The sequence below is a fragment of the Centropristis striata genome, chromosome 3, assembly GCF_030273125.1.
Source record: "Centropristis striata isolate RG_2023a ecotype Rhode Island chromosome 3, C.striata_1.0, whole genome shotgun sequence".
NCBI classification, from domain to species: Eukaryota; Metazoa; Chordata; class Actinopteri; order Perciformes; family Serranidae; genus Centropristis; species Centropristis striata.
Genome location: NC_081519.1, coordinates 21,059,591 through 21,082,978, shown reverse-complemented (window position 1 = coordinate 21,082,978; position 23,388 = coordinate 21,059,591). Strand labels below are relative to the sequence as shown.

Below are 23,388 nucleotides of genomic sequence, written 5' to 3'. Positions count from 1 at the left end.
GTGACAGGTTCATATTACAGGCTTTCTTTCTATCAGCGTTGTGCAGGTGTTGCTCAACTCGAAGCAGAGCCTGCTTTTGAAAACGTGCACCGCCGCTAATGTGTTAGTGATGCCGGGGCAACAGAGGATTTGTTAGAGGAAACTAAGCCCCGCTCCCATCTTCTTTCTGAGGTATTATCCTCAGTCATCTCTCCCTCACACCTCAGAGTCTGACTGAAAAGCCTGTTTGTAAATTTCCAAGCTTCACTGTGGCATATTGGTGGTTTGTGCTGATAGCTGGTATCTGTTACTTTATTTAGGCTGCAGATAAAACTTCTTTCCCCCAAATTATAACTGTCAATGTTGGTTTGGTAATCCTGTGCTGGAATGCAGCTATAAACTTGGGCATTATTAAAACTATAAATACAGCCTTATGGTTGTATAACTCTGCATAACACTCAAGCAGTCCCGCTGTATGTCTACATTTAAGTTTTAGAGAAACAAAAAAGAGTCATTATTGCTGGGCCGATACAGGACACAAAGTTGGCAGTAGACAATGCATCAAATATGGATGTAGCTGTAAATAAGATACAGATTATAAAATAGGGATGCTTCAAACAGATCTTCACTCAGGTAACACACCCAATTGTCGCTGATTCAAGATTAGTGTCATCAATTCAGTTTCTAACCAAATGGTTCCCCTCCTTTTCATAGCCATAGTGTTAAATAATGGCCAAAAATGTTTTTGCAGAACATTATGATGTCAAATGGAAGTTCTCCTTTGACCTCCAAAATCCAGTAGGTTCATACTTGAGTCCAAGTAGAATTTTGTGCCAGATTTGAAGAAATCCCCTTACAGCTTTCTTGAGAAAGCAAAGCCCTGCAAGTATCAAGTAGGTCTCAAGTCTTTCCACTCAAATCTCAAGTCAAGACTGACCAGTCAGACAGGCAAGTCCCAACCCAGGACATCTTCAGGTTTAGGGGAATATATCAAGTATTTTCAAGTCAAAAGGCTCAAATCTAAGTGAAGTCATGAGCTATTGGTCTTAATGTACAAATTGTGTTGCAAGTCTTTGCAAGTTGAGTCTCAAGTCTTCAAATATGTGAATCGAGTCTTGACTGTAGTCCAAATAATGCAACTGAAGCCCACAACTCTCCCTGATAGTGACCTAGACTTTTGACATTTGACCACCAAATTATAAACAGTTCATCCTTGAGTCCAACTGGACATGTGTGCCAAATGTAATGAAATTCCCTTCAGGCATTCTTGAGATATTGCATTCATGATAATGGGATGGACATGAAGTCACTTTTGACAATATTGACCTTTGACAACCAAATACTATCCAGTTCATCCTTGAGTCCCAGTGGACACAGTGCTATATTTCAATAAAATTCCAGTGATATCCTGTTCAGAAGAATAGGATGGAACGCCCAGAGAACCAGACATAAAAATCCAAATCTGTAATATTGGCACTGACACAAAAACACACATTGTTACAGTTACAATCTTCTTCCTGACAGATATTAATCAAAAAATCACCCTCTTGACGGATGATTTATTTCTTGGGAAATACCTGACAGAAAAATAATCTGCTGCTTCTGTGGAAAAATATGTCGCATGGCTAAAAAGATTAGGCTTAAATCATGGGTGACCACTGAGTAAAGGTGGCCATTTTACGTAAGAGAGAAGCAATTAAACTTGAACAAACAACACATCCTGATACAATGACAAATGGGTTCACAGCCAGGTTCATATAAATAATTGATTGTAAAAACTATTGTTGTGGAAAACAACTACATGAACAGGAATTATTTATGAAATTGTGTATATGTTTACCGATGCAATGTATAGAAAGCACTTTCATTGGGACTAATTTTAGCACATGGGAGATGAAAGTAGCTCCCAGTCCAGTGTGCTCCAGAACATGGTAATTCCATTCGCTATCCTTCAAAGCAGTGAAAGGGAGGGCTCTGATTTATTCATAACCCAGGCTTCTTCTGCCAGAGAGCATTAGACAAAGGCAGATCACACAAAGGTAACAATTCTGCTGAGAAAAGCAAATTACATATCAAAACAAATCAAACCAAGGAACAGTGAACAGTTAACATGTTGCACGGCACAGAATACACTACCTGCTCAACTCAACAGTTGACAAGTACAACTTTGGTGTCAGCAAACTGAGCTGATGGTTTGTTTCCATACACACTTTGAGGCGGCTGTTGGTCAGGTTCTTTCATTTGTTCCAATACTGTGGTTTAAAATGCTTCTCCCTGGCTTTAAGGTTTCTCGCAGCTCCATGTCAGAAATAATTCAACATGATTCTGGCTGCACAGCCTCCATCAAGCTTCTGTCAGTCTCTATCAGAGAGTGAAGGTCACCACTCTGTCCTGCTTAACTGGCCTCCTGCAGCCCAACCACATGTCATCACACCTCAGCCTCCCTCACCTGACTATTGTGGCTAGACATCAGAAAACATTGCATCTGCAATGTTGAGAAATCATTCACTGTAGTATTCAGTCATTAATTCATTAACTGCTTATCCGAAGTCGGGTCACAGGGGGCTGCAGCCAATCCCAGCTGACATTGGGCAAGAGGCGGGGTCCCGCCTGGACAGGTCACCAGACTATTAACTGCAGCATTGGCCTGAACTAATATAGAGTCGTTGTTTCTGCAGGATTAAATTCTTGTCAGGCTCTAAAAGCCTCTGAAACAATATTTGGATCATTCATTATGGGTCAGACAATCTCTCCACTGAATTACAGACTATTCTGTGTGCTTTAGGGTCAGCAGCTCCTGGAGGCATTATGGTATACTGGGACTGGAAATAAAATAAATGCTTATAAAAACTAAAACATTTTTTGGTTGAACATGCTGTTGAGATAATTATGGTTAAAAAGTAACTAAAGCTGAAATGATAAGTTGATTTATCTCAAACTATTTTGATAAAAAATGTATAATTCAAGCCACTTTTACAGCAGAAACGCCAAATGTTTTCCAATTGTTAAAGGGACAGTTCACCTGAAAATCAAAATGAGATATTTTTTACTTAATCTTGAATATTTTTGTGTCAGAGATACCAGCCTTAAAGATGTCTGGTACTTTGTGCATGTCACGCTTCCTTCTGCACAGTGTCATCGATTTCTATTATATTTGAGAGAAGACAGAAATCTCTATGGCTCTCTCTAACCAACTTCCACAAGTGGGGTTTAATTTTTGTTAATGCAAAACTACTCTAACAAGTTACTTTTCTCACCATGTGATGCTGTAACATGACAAGTTACTTTTAAAAATAACATTACCCAACACTTCCTGCTTTATCTGGGAAATTATCATGTGTGTTTGTCAATAGAAAAGGCAACCCGATTCAGTTTAATTCACCCGATCATTTAATCAAGCAAAACATCTGCAGATTGATTCATAATAAAAATATTAATTAGGTACAGCCCTACAAGAAGTCTTTGTGAAAGTTGGCTTGGTGAGAATAAACTGAATTTACAATGCTATTATGATATATTAGCTTATAGATACAGGATTAAATGTGAAAAAAACTTCAGTATTTCGGAAAGTAACTCTAAAGTAACACTAAATTCAGAATACTCCTTCAGTAATAATGTTCAGTAATAAGATGCCTCTGTAAATGTGTACTTGTAAACTTCATATAGAGATGATGTAATGTGAGCAATAAAAGGAAGTTAAAAACATTGCAGTTTCAAGGAATCTATTTATTTTCCCATCCAGTGTTTAGCTGGTGACACTTTTAATCTTAGTTATTAAACTGCACATTGATAGACATCAGTGGATCAATAATCACACCAGAATAATCACACTTCCTCTCTGGATTCATCTGAAACTGACAACAATCAAATGAAATGACAACATCAAATAATGTATGCTGTCTCTGGTGTGCATTCTTTCATTAAGTAACCCGAGCCCCCGTGACCAAAAGGTTATTTCTAATAAAGAAAAATTACTTTTAATCTGGAGCCTGTGGGACCTCTTAGGTGTGATCTGGTCACATTTGATGGATATCTCTCTGTCCACTCCTTCCTCCTGGCTACAGTGTGTGACACTGACAAACAGCAGGGCCAAGGAGACATAATAAACTGTTGATTTAGCTTTTTCCAAATGCTACGAATGAGCTTACTCACAAAGCAAAATATTCCATTGATATCAGATTTAGAATTTAATTAAGCATCAAGAGAATATTCCAAGATTTACATAATTCAAAATTACTGTGGAAGGGATGGACAGTAATTTAATATGATCATTTATTGATTTTCAATGTAACTGTGTCATGATGACATGTTAATATATTATTATCAGTGCCAGAGGGGATCATGCCTTCCCATTTTGAACGTTCTCAACCCAGTAAAGGGATGTTGCTCCACCTACTAGTAGATGCAGAAGACTGTTATCAGCCCATTAAATGGCCAGTTGCTGTTTCATTAGCATTCACTTTCAGTTTTGTTAGGTTTTGATGCTGAATCTGTGTGGTTTTGTTAAGTAACAAAAAACTTAAGTTTAGAAAAAACAGCAACTTTACGTTACTGAACCTACACACACTGGGACACTTACAGGATATAAAAATAGCAAATAAAGTGACTTGTCATTTCACCCTCATAGAGTTGGATTGGATGTCGAAACAAATCTCCTGGTATAAAGTCCCTGGTTCCGAGGGTTACGTCTGGTTTGATTTATTGCCATCTGGCTGAATTGATATTTGCCATTATGAAATGCGCTGCTACATTCTTAATGTTTTATCATAACTACTACAGCCACTAGAGCAAACATTAAGAGGAGGCCATTTAATGGGCTGATAACAACCTTCTGGACCGACTGGTTGGTGGAGCAGGCCTCATGTACTCCATATCAGTCTGATAGACACTGATAACTACCATACAATGTGATCATTTTAAACCAGGTGGTGAAAGGAGGACGTTGGGATGGATGTTGTAATTTTACCTTACGATGCAAGTTAAATTGCATGACAATTTAAAAAAAAATCCTATTTTATTAAATGTTTTGTACCGTCATTGACTCCTTACTTACACAAATGATAATACATGCATTCATTACATAGAAAAGGCATTTCTGACAATTAGCTAAAAACCTGGCCTGTTGCAGGCCAGGTTTTGGCCCTGGCTGTGGCTCAATAACAGACATTCATATAAAGGTTTGGTCGCTTTTTTATGACCAATATGTTCTGACATTCAACTGTTCTTTGTTTGTTAGGGGAGAGGGAAACACACCGGCTGGAAATCTCTTTTGCACTTTTCTGGTTTACAATATAGTTCAATCCAAGTTAATGATTTATCAAATGTAATGCGTAAAAGTGGACCAGTTTATACATAGTTAACTACTGTCAATATAATACTTTGTGTATATAGCACAGCATTAATAATACTGCCCATGCCTCGTTTTTATACACATACAAGAGCATAACTTTTATATTTATAAGGTGGGCATGTCATTACTTCACACAGTGAACTGCGGAGGTGTGGTTGTACAGCTCTCCTTTAGGAAAACACAGGCATCAGTTTAACAGTGACACTTAACAGTAAAATGCAATATAACATGTCACAGTATCCACTGGCTGCCTGTTTGGCTGGTGGCCAAGGAAGTATTTTACTTGGAGAGCAGAAGCGACTGACAGATGCCTGAGCAGCAACACAGTATTCATCAAGCCATGTGCAGGCTGTGAATACAGAGGCCGCCTCTGCTTGTATCCACCTGCAGCTATTAAGACAAGCCAAATCCCAGGCATGAGAGGAGCTGGCTGAAGCACTGCTCTGGTATCACAGACCTGACCCCACTAGACAACAGTCAGCTCTGGGTGTTAAACCACCGCATCCGCTCCATATATCACTGTTATCTCCATCACCCCTGTGAAGATTAGCCTTCAGCTCAAGCTACCTACCTGTTCAGACTGCCGCTGCTGAGCAGAAACTCAGAGAACCCGAGCGCCATAAGGTGATAACCCAAAAAAACAAGCTTTATATACTGATGTGGGGGAATGAACTGACATGTACAGGATGCCTCTGCTTCAACCTCAAAATAAATCCAGTAAACAACAATAAATAACATCATCGAGGGCAGCAAATAACAATTATTTTCATTACAGATTAAACTGCCGATTATTTTCTTGATCGTTTGGTCAACAAAATTAAAGATATTCAATTTTATATGATATAAAGAGAAAAGAGGAAATCTGCATATTTAAGAGGCATTTCTGCCACGTTTGTGTGAAAACTTACTTTTACATTCTGCAGTAAATTAATCAATTAATCGCCAACTATTTTGATAATCTGAAAATTTGAGTGAATCTTTTTAGGAAAGAGAAAGTTAAAATTATGGGGTTCCAGCTTCTTGAATCGGAATGTAAATATGTCTGGTTTATTTACTCCTCTGTGGCAGTAAAGTCAATATCTTTGAGTTGTGGACATAACAAAAAATAGAAAGGGGAATTCAGTTAACAAATGCAAATTTCTATGATTATTTATAAAATATTGGAACAAATGGAATCTATGTATGCCACAAAAATGGGGGCTTCACATGTACATGATTTAATGTATTTTTACAGGATCTAGTGATTGCAAATAGTTCATTTCTGATGAAATATCACTATTTTAAGGTTAGATTTAGTTACTTTTACTAACGACTTTACAGTTCCTGTCTATGACAAATAGTACAATAAAATAGTGATTTAATTTCTATCCCTTGATGATTCAACTTGTTGACTAATCACTGCAGCTCTAATTCACTTTGGGAGTTGGAGTTTTTCATGAAAAATCACATGACTAAATGCGCCATTTTTATTAACAATGTGTACACCTCCCCTGAATGAAATAATGATGGATTACATCACTTCCAATTTAGCTCTGGTACCACAGAAACACTCTGAGGCACACCTGGAAGACACCTTATTGGGAAGCATTGTGTATGTGTGTTCTGGCACTGAGAATGTAAACAGCGGCAGCAGACTGAATTTTATGTTGGTTTATCAGCTGTATTTTATGCAGACACCATGGCATTCCTGCTGGAACAGGAATAAAATGTGAGTTGTTTATGCACTGCACTGCCTCAGTTATTTTAAATGAAGGGAACCTGGTGGCCGAAGTCTGCCTGCCTCTGTCATTATGTGGTGATGAGGATGTGAAGGGGCCCGTATGTATTCTCTAGATGACCCTCCTGAGAGTAATCGACAAGGCTACATGAACGTGGCAGGTTTATTAAGTCAGTGCTTAGAAATTAAGCTACAAAGTGGCATATTAATCATCATTTCACTGGACTAAGTGACAGAGGAGTGTGATCATTGAATGCAATTTTGGGGGTGGGTGGAGGGTGGGGGGGGGGGGGGGGGTTGCATTTGAATGAAAATGGCTAATGGCATATTTATTATGCTGTAGTACCTTTCTGGGTGGGAAAGGGATGAGTGAGTGTGTGTGTGGGTGTGAGTGTGTGTCGGGGAGTAAGTTTCCTTTTATATATCAGCACAAAAACAGAAACGAACATGAATGGATCAAAACATCTGAAGCATGAGGTGAGGTACAGAGTGACTTCAAATATGAGACAAACATTAGAAACTATGAGCACACACACCTACACACACACACACACACACACACACACACACACACACACACACACACACACACTTTCCCTAACCGTAACTCTAACTTTAACATTGAGTGCATTAACTCAGCACCATGTGTCAAGTTGTTCTGGTCAAAAATATCTAATTAAAATGACTTAATTAACTACATATTTATTTATTACAACATATTAAGGTTGTTTCAGCAATATAAATAATAAATATAAATAAAAATTATCCAAAAAAAAACCCCTCCAGAATATTCCATCAATATATCAAGATCTTTGGAGCAACATAGACATTACATAGACACAACATTTATTGTTAATAAACCTAGGATAGCTGCTCATCCTCTGAATGCTCTAGGTCTCTATTTTATGGATGTAAAGTTTCATGATTCTGTGATTATCCTAGAGGTCACAGCAGCGTGTTTTATACACTGAGGTCAAGATTGAAGAAATGCCCTCACGTCTATGACTAGCTAGGGCTGGACAATGTGGCAAAAATGATAAAAATATATTTTTTCATATCGTCCGATCTCGATTGTTATCACAATTTTTTTATTGTTTTTAAACTGCCAGTTTTAAAGCATCTGTACTGAAAACTAAAGATTAGTTTCCCTAGTAGTGGCTGAACTGCTGAACATGTGCTGGCAGCGGTGGCATTCAGTGCAGACTCTGCTCACATTTTCATGCTTCCCGCATAATCACTTGAGTGGTACTTCTTCAAATGATTAAACAGATTTGTTGTTGTTAAAAAGCCCATGCTGTTAAAGTTTTGTTAACCTGTTTATTGAACTAAGTTTCATTGAGTAATAACTTGTTTCTCTGTAAGTAGTATATGTCCCATGCTCTTGAACCAGCCATAGCTGTTCAAACGTTATTGAACACACCATACCTATATTATAATTTCCTTTGCTCTTTCCCAACATTCACCTGTTCCTCCCTGCTTTAATGCTCCAAGTCATGGCTGACATCAATTTTGCTGCCCTCAGCTCCGCGTATAGCTCCGCAATAGCAAATTTGTACATGAGAAAAACTCTCCAGTAAATAACTAGTAAAATAGTGGACAATGTTTATCCATGGCACTGTGTTCATCTAAACAGCCGTGAACATGTTTGTGTTTTCGTCTCATAAATTTGACCCTTTCGCCGTGTGTATTAATTCCATGAAAGTTTATCTGAACATCTTGTTCAGCATTCAGTTGTACTAAAAGACACTCAAAGGAGTCGGCTGTTCAATCTCTCCGGTAAGTAACATACATTTTGTTTAAGCGTTAACAGTTTATTTTTAGATACACCCGTCCTCACGCCTCCCAGTCTGTGATGGTCTCTCCCGGTTTTAATAAACAAAGATGGTGATGGACGTAAAGCAAGATGATGACACCCATAATGCCGAAAACAAACTTCAAATGTGCAGCCCACAATCTAATGGGTGACGTAATGGTGACTATGGCCATTATTTATATAGGCCTACAGTTATATTTTGAGCACATTAAGAGGGTGAGTGCACACATCGTGACTATGTAAATAAATATTTCCCCACAACATGAGTATTACAAGGCCACACACACACACACACACACACACACACACACACACACACACACTAGGGTGCATCAAATTTGAATGGGAATTTTTAATTTCAAAATATCAATTTGGCTGGGATTGCATTTTGTTCCACTTAACATAAAAATGACTTTTGTAAAGTTTTGAGGAATTCCATTGAGATCTAGGGGTGCCACCTAACACATGAACTTTGGTGAAATTTCGAAAAATGTGCAATTTTTGGTCTAATTGCCAAAAGGTTGACCTGGAAATGTTGCGTACAGTGAACTTTTATACACTAACATGTTCGATAGGGTTATCAAAGTAAAAGTTGTTTGTTTGCCCTTTGGGCAACAAGGGCATTTCCCAGAATTCAACTTTCAAGATTCTCCATTCATTTGTCCAATAGACGAAATGAATGGAAGTCAATGGGACATGTTCACATGGCCTTACCCTGAATTTTGTGCAGCAGTGATGGATGTTGGACACACATATAACGTTTAATTGACTTTATTGCTTAACACAAGGTGCGTTACTGAGACACCCTCTCTAGTGGCTAACTCATTGGCAACTTACAGGGCCTAATGGTAAGAGCTGACACTAACTAAACTTGTGCCAGAGTCTGCTCCACTGAACAACATCACCAAGGAGAAAGAGAGAGGAAATCGAACCTGAACTCTGAACCTAGCCAGTGCGTCTCCCCCCAGATATGTCTCCCCACCCACCACCCAGGAGTAACTGTCCTATTCAGGGATTAGCTTGCATTTGCAGCAGCAATGTTTGGCTGTTGTTGGTTGGTCATGCTCAACTGCCTGCTGCACTATATTCATGTGATAGTAGTAGTGTACAAGGATGGTGATAGTAGTAGTGGTCTAATTGGTAAATGGATGGACTGCACTTATATAGAGATTTTATCCAAATCGCTTTGCACTACAGATGGCACATTCATTCATTCACCCATTCACACTAGTGCCACCTGCCACCATTGGGAGTTAATTCACTGATGAACGCAGCATCGTGGGCCTTTTGGGGTTCAGTATCTTGCCCAAGGATACTTTGACATGTGGCTGCCATGGTCAGGGATCGAACCACCAACATTCCAATCAGTGGGCGATTGCTCTACCAACTGAGCCACAGCCGCCTCTAGTCTATGATGTGATAGGAGAACTGGTCTGTGGTGATGTGATAGGAGTACTGGTCTGTGGTGATGTGATAGGAGTACTGGTCTGTGATCATGTGATAGGAGTACTGGTCTGTGGTGATGTGATAGGAGTACTGGTCTGTGGTGATGTGATAGGAGTACTGGTCTGTGGTGATGTGATAGGAGTACTGGTCTGTGGTGATGTGATAGGAGTACTGGTCTGTGGTGATGTGATAGGAGTACTGGTCTGTGGTGATGTGATAGGAGTACTGGTCTGTGGTGATGTGATAGGAGTACTGGTCTATGGTGATGCGATAGGAGTACTGGTCTGTGATCATGTGATAGGAGTACTGGTCTGTGGTGATGTGATAGGAGTACTGGTCTGTGGTGATGTGATAGGAGTACTGGTCTATGGTGATGCGATAGGAGTACTGGTCTGTGATCATGTGATAGGAGTACTGGTCTATGGTGATGTGATAGGAGTACTGGTCTGTGATCATGTGATAGGAGTACTGGTCTGTGGTGATGTGATAGGAGTACTGGTCTGTGGTGATGTGATAGGAGTACTGGTCTGTGGTGATGCGATAGGAGTACTGGTCTGTGGTGATGCGATAGGAGTACTGGTCTGTGGTGATGTGATAGGAGTACTGGTCTGTGATCATGTGATAGGAGTACTGGTCTGTGATCATGTGGTAGGAGTACTGGTCTGTGGTGATATGATAGGAGTACTGGTCTGTGGTGATGCGATAGGAGTACTGGTCTGTGGTGATGTGATAGGAGTACTGGTCTGTGGTGATGCGATAGGAGTACTGGTCTGTGGTGATGTGATAGGAGTACTGGTCTGTGGTGAAGTGATAGGAGTACTGGTCTATAGTGATGGCAATAGTAGTAGTGGCCTATGGTCATGTGATAGTAGATACTCAAATTTTAACTGTATATAGTCTAAATACCTATAAATATGACTTAAGTGACTTATAATAAATAAGTATACAAAGACACAACTACAGATATGATGGTAATATGTAATAATACATACCCAACACAGAAAGATCACCTCAAACAGAAAGATTACCTCAGTTTTCTTGAGCTTTAGTATTGTTTACCTCAGATCTCCATGGCGACCATTGAGCACTGTTAACCACTTTATCCAACAATAACAGATGTGCGGTGGCACCCCTAAATCATCATGTACCTGAAAAAAATTTTGCATGTGTTGTTTCTACATATATTGGAACACTTTTAGCACCCAGCCATATCAAAATTCAAGAATTGTGTTTTTTGATGCACCCTAACACACACACGTCCTTGTACTTCTGTCTTTGTGAAGACACCCACATATTGCATTCCCTAGCCTCTTACCTTAACCTTAACCATCCAAACTAAATGGCTAACCCCAATCCTAAGCCTAACCTAAACCTAATTGCAACCTAATTGTAACCCTCAAACTGGCCTTTAAAGGAACGGGGATCAGCCAAAACATACAGATTTCCCAAAAATGTCCTCAGTCTTTTGGTCTAACACTTGTTCCAGTCCTCACTATGTAGGAAGTACAATAAGGCACACACACAGTCACTTGATGAATTAATATAGGTGGGCACAACTATTCTATGGATCTTTTTGTTGTTGTTTTTATAACAAAATCATAAACTCATTTAAAAAAACTAAAAATGTAAAACTCATTTAAACCCATAGTTAGTATATTTTACATTATAATTAAGTTATTTGGATTTGAAATGAGAGTGCATTAAGAAAAAAACGTCACTTCTCGTATTATTATAGATATTTCTTACTGTGTTCCTCATAATAACACATGAGAGGGATACCAGAGTCTTCCCTGGAAAGACACTTTGTGAAAGCCTTTTCACAGTCTTGCTGCAGGTGTCTCGTGCGCGTCAACCTGATCATTTAGTGATGGAATTATGAGAGAAAAAAAGGCGAACTTCACTTCTACCTCTAACCATTTACACATTTTGTGTTGGAAATTCTTGAATTAATGGGTACCTCTCTGCACACCGGCTATTAAAATCCGTCTAATTGTGTGTAATTGTAAAAAGTGTGCGCTGCAGCCTGGCGGAATGCGCAAAGGATCACGATGTTTCACTCCGGCATGAAATACAATGTTGGCTGCTTGGTATTAACTTTCCTTAAAATGCTTTAAAATGAGGATTTATGGATTTATTTATAGCATCGTCTGCCCTTATACTGTCACACGCTACCTGTGTAAACGCACAGCAAGGAAAGCCAGTGTATTATCCGTGCGCTGCAGCGTGCAGACACACACTGAACTGTACAAACATCGCAACACTATTGCATTGCACAATAACTTTGACGGATGCCTTACCTGTTCAGGACAGGAGACACGACAGTAGGCAGAGGAGAGAGGAGAGGATGTCGGGCGGAGCGCCGAGCCACGCAGCCTGCACTGTGGATGAAAGGACTGCTATACGTCCCAGCAGTGAACTCCAAAGTGCGTCTGGCTTTTTCTCCACGCCAATAAAGGACAGCGAGATTCAGACCAGCCCCCTTATACCAAACTACTATATCCAGTTGTTTCCTCTAAATCAGCAGAGCATCTGTTCACACAATCCTGCATCATGCATGTAAAGCATTTGGTGACTTTATGGAGGCGGTGTTCTGAAATATTAAATCATTATTATCAGTTAAATGTTAGTCGTAAAACACAGAGCGTATGAGCATCATATACCCTCAGCATGTGGATCTGACAGGTGATGGTATCCATGAGCCTTCACTCAAGTTCTTTTTATTTCTTTTCTTTTCTTTTGTGTTTTTGTTCTCCTATATTTATAGGTTATTGGAACACTCACTATGAAAGCAGAATGCATTTACTTGAGGAAAAAACATTTGCCCTTTTGCCTGAATTAACAAGATATTTATCTTAAAATGGTGAGAATATATTTAAAGGAATATTTATTTCTGCTGTTGTTTTTCTGAATCAATCAGAAAATGCATTGTTTAATTAACTGAAAACTGCAGAAAACTGCAGAAAAAGCAGAATTCTGAGATAATTATCTCGAAAGCAAAACATATTTTTTTCTCAAGTGAATGTATTCCGCTTTTTTTTAAAAGTACCCTTATTAGAATGACTACTCACTGCTCATCACACTAATAAAGTTTGCAATGTTTTAATTTGTCATTTTTATTAAATTATCCCTTATTACTGCTAGAGCAGATGTATGATTTGTATGTATGTATTTGATGTATGATTAATTTTATTTTTGTAATTTGACTGTAAACATGTTGGCAGAGTGCATAAAAAACAAATAAGGCTTTTTATCCAAACAAAGTGCTAGGGAGTATACCCCCAAACCCCATACAAAGGTACGAAGTGTCAGTTGTTGTGCTAAATCAATTTAGTTAATATACCTTAATAGTTATTAGGTCGGTTAAGTTGAAAATGTTGTGCTCAAAGAAGGTTGAGTTATGGGCCTTTTAATGTTTATGCATTTCATCTGATGAATATGAATGTCTGTTTATTAACTGGCCTCTGGCCTTCTGTCACTTTTCAAACATGGCCCCAAAGCAAAGCAACCATCCCTGTCCTACAGTCTATTTCTCTAAGTTGTGCTAAATCTATTAAGAAAACTGAACTTACCACTTGACTTACTACTTAATATACATATATATATATATACATAGGTAATAATTCCCCCGAATGTTCATCATTACAAGTGACACCTCTGACAATGTTATTTGATACTTGATTATTCATAAAATAATAATAATGATATATTCGTATAATGACCTGAAACTAAGAATAATTGTGTTTATTTATTCATTGTGAGCATTCACAGGGAGAGTTTTTGGTGCATTCTACACATATGTGGGATTCCACAACACATCCCCAGTATCAAGAGTTTTTACACCAACTTCACAAGTCAGAAACAGAAACCACCATTTTTAAGTCAAGACAGAAGTTGGGCAAGTATGTGTGATGTCAGCACTACTTTTCAATATGTTCATTGACTGATAAGAAGAATAACCAAAAGGCAACCTAGGGGCATCAGATGATCACTCTTTCCCACACTTGCATATCTCAATTTTGCAGATTACTTGGTACTGGTCTCCTACACCATATGCAAGAAAAAACGTCCCATCTTAGTACCTTTACACAGCAAAAAGGACTAAAAACTAGCCTGACAGATGAGATGACCTTGAATGCAATTAAACCACCACCAATACAGGTAGATGCAACCCTATACACAACAGAAGAGTTTGTATACCTTGGGAGCATTGTTAGATATCACGGAGGAGCAGGCAGTGACATCGAAAATTGACTCAGCAAGGCCACACATACCGTCAGAGTGCTGAACAATGTGTGAAAGTACAGCATCAACACCAAGCTAAAACTGTAAGAGCAGCTATGTTCTTTCTATCCTGCTATATGGCTGAGAATGCTGCAGAATGACAGAGAACAACCTCTGCAAGCTGTCAACAGTCCACACAAGGAGCCTCAGAACACTCCTCCGTATCTTCTGGCCCTCCAACCTACAACTACTCGCTCGGTCCAATCAAGACAGCATAGACACAATCATCATGAGAAGGCGGTGGAGATGGATTGGACACATCATGCCAAAAGAACAAGATGACATCAAACACACATGCTCTCTACCGGACACCAGAAGGAAGGCATAAAAATGGAGGACCCAAAAAAACCTGGCTTCTACCGTCGGGAAAAAACTGAGAGTCCTGAAGCAAACCTGGGTACCATCCAAAAGACATGTAGGGCAGAAAGGAGTATTGACTAGAGAAGTTTCTTTAATAATTATATTGATGCATATTTTGGTGATGTGAATCAGATGTGAAAATGTAGTCCACATTGTAAATGCCTGACAAAGGTTACTTATTTACATATTAAATGTGCAAGTTTTGACCCACTTTTGGAAAATTGGGGTATTAATGAAACAATTTAAAATTTTAATAACAAAAAATATGTTCTCAATTAAACAACTGAGCAAGTGGGTATCAATAACAAGATTGTTTTTGTGTGTAATACCTGGAATATGAAATGGTTAAATATTTTGGCACAAAATTGTTGCAAACAGCAAATATAACAACCATTCTTTCTTTTGTTGCCTGTGTCTTCCACCCTGGACTGAAAGCAGGGTGCTTTGTCGTCCCCACTTTCAAACATCCCTGCCCTCTGCTGGAACTTGATTCATTTATTTGGTAATGACATTGAGCTTTGCCTATTTTATAATTGAGTTCTTTGCATGAAAAGTATTTCTGATGGAAAACAAAACAATACAAACATAAAAGAGAAGTAAATGAAAAGCACTCAAGATAATTACAATTGCACACAAACTGAAAAAGAAACCTTGAAACACTCTTATTATAAATATGAGTTCTGAATGATAAAAAAATGAAAAGATCAACCTCTTTTGTGAGATATTACAAGAGAATTGTGTTACATAAATTAAATAATTATTTTATCCGCCTCAGCTTGGAGTGACCACATGTCTCTTACCTAACGGTTGTAGTTTGAAATAAGTGGTTAACGTTATGAAATGTGTGCTGTTTGGTTAGGTTTCTGGTTTCAGGTTTCAGACAAAAACAAATTTAGGCAACACAATATCACTGCTAGGTTTTGGCAACATAACTACTTCGTTAGGTTTAGGTAACAGACTACTTGGTTAGGTTCAGACAACATAACTACTTGGTTAGGTTCAGACAACATTACTACTTGGTTAGGTTCAGACAACATTACTACTTGGCTAGGTTCAGACAACATAACTACTTGGTTAGGTTTAGGCAACATAACTTCTTGGGTAGGTTTAGGCAACATAACTTCTTGGGTAGGTTTAGGCAACATAACCTTTTGGTTAGGTTCAGGCAACAGACTACTTGGTTTTAAAATATCTGTAATGCATAGCAAGAGTTGGTATTTTCATTGATTGTTTGGCATGTAGGGTAAGGTATTTTTTTTTTATATTTCGTGGTCAATATAACCATTTTTAAAAGCATTCTGATTTATGTCTGCATCCACCAGTATTGTGCGTTCCAGTGTGTTGTGTAAATTAATTTGCATATGTGAGTAAAATGACCTTTGACATTACCTTTTGTTTTAACGAAAGTCCAGTATTTGTTTGAATCCTCCCCTTCACCCTGCCCTCTTCCATTTGCTGACTTTGTCACATCTCACAATACGTTACCTGACTTCCTCCTTTGCTCCCTTGATAATTACTACAGACACGAGAGGTTTTACTAACAATGAAATAACACGGACACAATTAATACCAATTGGACTGTCTTTGAAATAAAAATGTAACAGTCTTAATTTCTACACCTTGCATGCATTCGTCAAATTCTATTACTGTACCAACATGAAAATATTAATGAAAACCTAAGGTGTGACACATTTTTGAGGGGCTTTCTCCTTGTCCAGACAATAGAGAGCAGGAATTTGGTTTCTGGCCTCATTCTGCGGACCTCGGCCGGTATAGCAGCAGAAAGAGAGAGAAGTCATTATCTTTACAGATGATAACTCCAGGGGCCATTCATGTAAGGACAAATCCCAGAGGACAGTACGCCTGCAGTAGGCACATCATTATCAATAGAGTCAACTCCCTTGTGAAATTTCAACCCCCAAAATAGAAAGGAAGTGGCGAGGGTAGATTTCAGTTTCATGATCTGTGGAGAATGTGCTCAGGATCCAGGAATACAAACTACACCAAGGGCAAATATGCAGTTATCAGAAGCGTCTACATAATTAAAGTATTCATTTCATGTAATTACTGCCTAATCCAGTGGGACACCAAGTGTTACATTATGAACTTCCTGATATTGAACAACCTGGGCAAGTGTTGCAGAGCACAGTAATATGAGAAGGGTTCAATCATCTGGGTGAGAAAGTGAAGGAAGAGCTTCCAAGAGAAACACATGTTTTTCTTTGAGCCAAATCAGAGCAGGAAATGTAATTTACAGTGGGAAATTTAATTGTGAAAAAATAAAAGCGAGCACATGGGGAAGGCCTTGTAATAACATAACATTGGCTCAGCAGTAACTTGTTTGTTGGAAGAGGTCTGGTAGCCCACTATCCTGCCAGGTTAGAAAATGCTCTCATTGCAATTTGTATAATTTAACCCTTATTGGTTACAATTTATTAATTTGGTTAGGATATAGTCCAAAACATATCAAGACAGTGTGACTGCAGGTTTACATTGATGGAAAGAGCTGCCCAAGGAGGCCATCATCTTCCTCATATCAATTAAGATCTTATTCTGGGGACTAACTGGAATGACTGTGGCTGTTGTTGCGGAGAAACATTTTGGTTGCATGCATTAAGGCCTACCTGCTTTATGTCAGCACAATGACAACTTCAGACTTCCAGATGGGTATCAAAACCATATATACCACTATGATACAATACAGCAATTTAAAGCAGGACACAGTATTCTCTGCAGATGTATGTAGTATATCGGCACAATTAGACACAAATAGGTCAAATAGCCTATAAACACAAGTATATGAGCGTTAAATTACAAACAGAGCACCCTAGGCGGCCTTCAAATGATTGAGACCTGAAGTTACCCACCACATACAGATGAGCACAATCATATTAAGAACTGCATGCATGCCGGTACTTTTATCAAAGTGAAAGTGAGGACTCAACCTCCTGCCTATGAATCATATAAATAATAGCCTAATTTTACGCATGGTCAATGATGATGAAAATACAGAAAAATATAAATACATAGCAAAAAAAGATTTCAATATTTTAGAGACCTACCAAGATTTCACAAATCATGTCAGGTGAGCTTATGTTAAGCTCCCCCAGGTACCCATAAAGTAACCCGGGTGCAACCACAACCTGTCAGTTTTTGTACAGATTATAGAAACAAGATGTAACATGTTAATTAGTGAGCTTAAGAGCTGCTGCTAGGCAGATTGTGTTACTAGAGCCACGCAAGCTGTTTCCACATTTGAAGTCTTTGTGCTAGGCTTCGGTGGTATCTACTTTTTTTTTATAGCCATACATTCCTGATCTTGTATTAGAATATACTGCATATGATGGTAAGAAAAAAGCTGCCAGGCAGGCAGCCCTTGATGATGATAATGATGCCCTTATCCACAGCAGTTCATTGCTAGGTTCCCTGTTGTTGCTCCTGCCTTCCTTTTTGTTAGGTAATACAATGACTATGCATAAGTACCTCATACAACTCCACTTCAAAAAATCCAAACTATCCCTTTTATTATCTGTTTGAAAAAATTAAAGCAGTATTCACTAAATTGAAGCCGATTACTTTCGCCGTTTGGCGGTTAGCCACCATGGTTAGCCACAGGGACTGCTTCTGCTAACTCACCAGAAGGTGCACCCATAATCACTTCTACTGTAGCGCCCCTGAGAACAAGGTAGATACATGTTTTCTTTTTTTCTGGTTAATGGTGTTGGAGTTCTCCACTTTATAGTCTATGTAACACTTCATGGATTACCGTTGCTAGGGAACATAGTCCATGTAGCAATTAAGTTTTCTGAAATGTATCAGGCAAAACCATTTAGAAGTATATGAGCTACATTTTTATAAGACAGCATTGTTTAGTAATTAGACTGATTAAATTCCCCCACATATCACATTGCACCATAGTTGGAGGAGCACTGAGACCCATTTTCAAACATTCAAATGTCGCTGTTAGCATCCGCGGAAATGAATCAATTTGATGACAGTGTTTGGATATGACACCTTCACACCAAATGTGTGAGTGTGCCAAAGGATGTGACATACTGCTGCTGACTGATGTCTATCAGCAAAACACTCAAAACACCAGAGGCACCGGTGTCACTCACTGTGCGGCTGAATGTGTTGCAATGCTACCAACTCAATGTAAATGCTCGTGTTTGTGCTGTTTGAGCTGTATGTGTAAGACAGAATGTCAGCTTTTCTTTCAGCAATGTCAAAGCCTTTATATTCCGAACAAAAACCGAGCTTGTCACTGAACTGTTTTAATACAGAGGACAGTTTAGTCCTGAATTTCAACCAAATCTCATCGATTGACTGTGAAGAGAAAATGAGACAGCTGCCTTTTGATATCCTATTGTCATTTGCATAATCACATTCATTCAGTGAGGGTTAAATTGAAAACATGAAGGGCAAAGACCTGTGCTCTCCACCACTTTAATGCTTGAGCCACAATGCAGGCTAACATCAAATTACTTTTTCCCCATTTCATTACAGACGTGCATACCGTAATGCAATATGTCATTTGTTCCATCATTGTGTGTTGAATATCTGAAAGTACAGACTCACCTATCACCCTCACTGTGTATACTCCATTCATAATTATAACTTCAATCTTAAATACAGCGGGAGAGTCCTGCTGTTTTGTGTCTCTCCCTGAACATCTGTTGTCCCAACTGGATGCGATTGTCTCAGTTATTTCACACTACAAAAAGATCACAGAATTATCACAGGAACTGTCAGGCAAGTATTGTTAATGATTTATTATACATCCTCTTTTTATGTTTTAGAAAATTATGCAGGGCAAGTTTTTATACAGCACATTTCGTACACAAAGGCAATAAAATGTGTTTTATATCAAGCATAAAAAGTATAAACATATGAAACACATACAACGGAAAATAAGACATGGAAACACAGATGAGTTAATGCAGCATAGTTTAGAGTTATGAGTTGTTCCTATACTTATAAATGTAATAAAATAATATTACAGAGGCTCTATTGTCTGAACCAAGACAGTAGTGGATTTACAGCTTCAATCTTTTGAATCTTTCCTTTCAATAAAAGCCAGAAGCCAATTATGTGCAAATAAAGCTTCAAACCATATTCTTCTGAGCCCAACTGATGCCACTTGGTTTTTTTCCCACAAAAGGTTGAAAGTACACTCATCACCATTCCTTCAGACTTTTTCTTTAAACCAAGAGCCCTTTAAGGGCTAAGAAAATGAGTAAAATAAGGCTTTATTTACACATCATTACCATACGCTGCATCACTGCTTACCAAAGAGAACTTTTGCATTTCTTGTCTCTCTCTACCTTTATAAAACTCCCGAAGACCCAACTCTTCAGAGAGGACCTTCTCTCCTAGCACCACATGACAACTCTACTCCTTAAAGAATTGTCACTAGCACTTATTGCTGCACTAATGGCTCTTATTGCACTGCCCCTGTAAGTCGCTTTGGATAAAAGCGTCTGCTAAATGACTAAATGTAATGTAAATGTCATTTGAATGCAGGTAACTCAAGAGGTAACTCAAAAAACAGCTTACAGTTTTAAAGCTCTTCCATGTAACGTTACATTTAGTCATGTCATGTCAGTTCAGTTTAATGGAATAGCCCTGAGTGAAGGTAATTTACATTGCTAATTTAGGATTAAATGAGTGAAATATAACTTTATGAGCATGTTGATCATTGTTGCAATTGTATAACATAACTGAATACATACATAGCTTGGTGGCTACTAAAGTGAACAAAACGTCACACCACTAATTGACAGCAAAAAAACAATGCTAGAGCGAATACTGATATCCAAATTGAGTACTCATGTACTAGTGGCCATCACTACCTGTGCTGTATATGTATTAGTACATATTGCATTGGTACACTGTTGGTGCAAAAGATTAACCCATAAGTCAAGCTAATTATGTTGTATGTTTCAGGCCGAGATCTGAAGCATTTCCAATTTTTGTGTGACACTATACTCACTGATGAGGTGCACACATCCAGAGTCCTGTGTGATATTCACTGTGGTTGTTAGTAATGATTCATAGCATGACCTCCCCCTCAGTGTGAGTAACATTTCAGAGGAAATAGACAAATCAGAGATGCTTTTTATATCTAGACCTTTCAATCAGGATCTGACCTGTCTGTAATAAGTGACACCTAAGCCTGGCTGGGTAATTTATGTGCTGCCTCGACAAATTGCTTCACAGGGGACCAGAGGAGTGCCTTTCTTTTCTGGCAGATGAAACCCACAGAGACAGGCTTCTCACACTTACTTTAACTTCAAGCTGTTCCAGCATTCGCTACCCTCCATCCCCCACATATGAAAGCTACATTTAAAGATGATCACATGAATGCGTTTTCCTTTGCAACTGCAAAGGAACATAATGACTCTGATTGTATGAAATTCCACCACCATTTGTCAAATTATTATAGCTGTTGCAGCTTTAATCACAAAACTGCTTGGTAATGTGTCTGTGGTGGCTTCCTCTATTGCCTTAAGTCACACTTCTGTCTTATTACAGCTCTGAAATTTTATTTGCTTGCCGAGGCAACACAGGTTTCTGCCTCTAATTGTCTCTTCAGGGAGAGGGGTCTTCATGTGTGAAGGAAGGGAGCAAACCTGGAGGTTTGGCCCACTTTTATCTGACCACAAACAAAACATGGCTTCTAACAGCAGAAACTCTATCAAAGCTAACAGTATTCTAGCCTTTATTAGGAGAAAAACAACAAGACCTCCAACTAAAACTGCAGAATAGACAGAATGAGCGTTTGGTGGCTCACAGTACGCCGCACGTTCTAAAGGATAGCACACACGTACATACATACGTTTAATGTAAAAAACTCTGCAGTTTCTGTGAATTTAAAATGTATGCAAATTCCAGAAGTGAAGTAGTTACGAGGGTGACGTGACGCCATGTAAGTTACATAAAAAAACATAAGTTACATTAAAAAAAAGTTTGTCTTCACGCCCCGGCTGTGATAGCAGCCATTTAACCTGTGCATCACTGTTGATCATTACTACTACATCCGCGGAGGACAGTCTTAAACATAAATGTGAGTTGTATTTCGCTTATATTGACGTTTTTGAGGGGAGACCAGTCATGAGTAAATACGTGGGCTTCAACTAAACCTGACTGTCTCAATATACTCAATATATGTACAGAATTGTATTTTTTTAACCTAACCATCTTCTCCACACCCTAACCATGTAGTTTTAGTGCCTAAATGTAACCTAACCTAACCCTTATCCCTATTCCACAATGGAAAAAAACTCTTTAGTGGAGCTGTACACAAAAGTAATTTGAATTCCGCAGTAAACAACTATTTATTTATACTATTTATTCCTGACCAGAGGATGAAGGGATGCTCTTGTTTGCGCGTATTCATGTGAACTTCTTTGTTCTTTTTTTTTACAACAAACAACAACAACAAATTGTTGTAGTAGTGTGCATGTTAGTGCATGTGAGTCCTTATGTTTGTCCCATTTGCCACCGATTGCTCTCATACAGTTACAACTTATAATACCAGGCCAAGCCTGTTCATTTACCCTAACCATTTCCTGTCAATACAGGATTTTATTTTCCCCGAAGCAAAGTGGTTCCATGTGTGTCGGTGCACATGCAGAGGGCTGTGACAAGTCGTCAGTATCTGATGAGTTGGAATGGGAATACATTGGTACGACTACTTTAAAACAGTAATCATCATGTGTTTAAAACTAGTCATATTTATTTAATATCATACCAACCCCTTCACGAAAACATGTCATCATATTGTAGTCTACAGTGTAGTTGTGAGGATTAATACAGTGAGTGAAATCTCAATCTATTGGAAGCATCCAGTTTAGTGTTAATTAACTGAGTCTGTGTGTTAATAATTAATTACTGTGAATATAAAGTCAAAATACATTCGCTTTTATTCTCCCTCTCTCATGCTACATACAGTCAATGCTACAGTGTACATTTATATTCATGTCTTGTTTCATGTGAACCAGCCAGCAGGCAGTGTCAAGTGGGACACAATATGCAGTCCCCACCTTTGTTGGAGTGTGCAGTATGTGCTGTTCCCCATTCAAAGGTGATGGACAATGCATCATTTTTTCATGAAAAGCTAACCTTGTGACTATGTCTCTGCTATCTTGTCCGACTTGCCACCCCCAGAGTATCAGTGAGGCATCTTTGGGCAGGAGAGAGAGCACGCTGGGAGAGGGAGATTTCCTCTAAGTCTTCCTACTGAAGCACAGCCATAGATAGTCAGACTAATCTCCTGCATCTACATTAAACACAACAGGTGACAGAGCACCTTTTCTCTCCCCAAGGAAAAACAATTAGTAACAACTCGAAAAAAATGTTTTGTAACCTTGAATCGGCAGCATGTGATTGTTATAAGTGTGGCGTAATAGTTATGCAGATTTTTTTAATGGGTTCTAAATT

At 38.6% G+C, this 23,388-nt stretch overlaps 1 protein-coding gene across 1 annotated transcript in view; it reads right to left on the bottom strand.

The window, feature by feature from the left end:
- The window catches only part of LOC131967100 (contactin-3), a 132,827-nt gene extending 120,185 nt beyond the window's left edge, over positions 1-12,642 (bottom strand). The window contains exon 1 of the mRNA XM_059328619.1: positions 12,603-12,642. The gene's annotated coding sequence lies outside the window, so the exon portion shown is untranslated. The remainder of the gene's footprint in view (positions 1-12,602) is intronic.
- Positions 12,643-23,388: the final 10,746 nt, after the last annotated feature.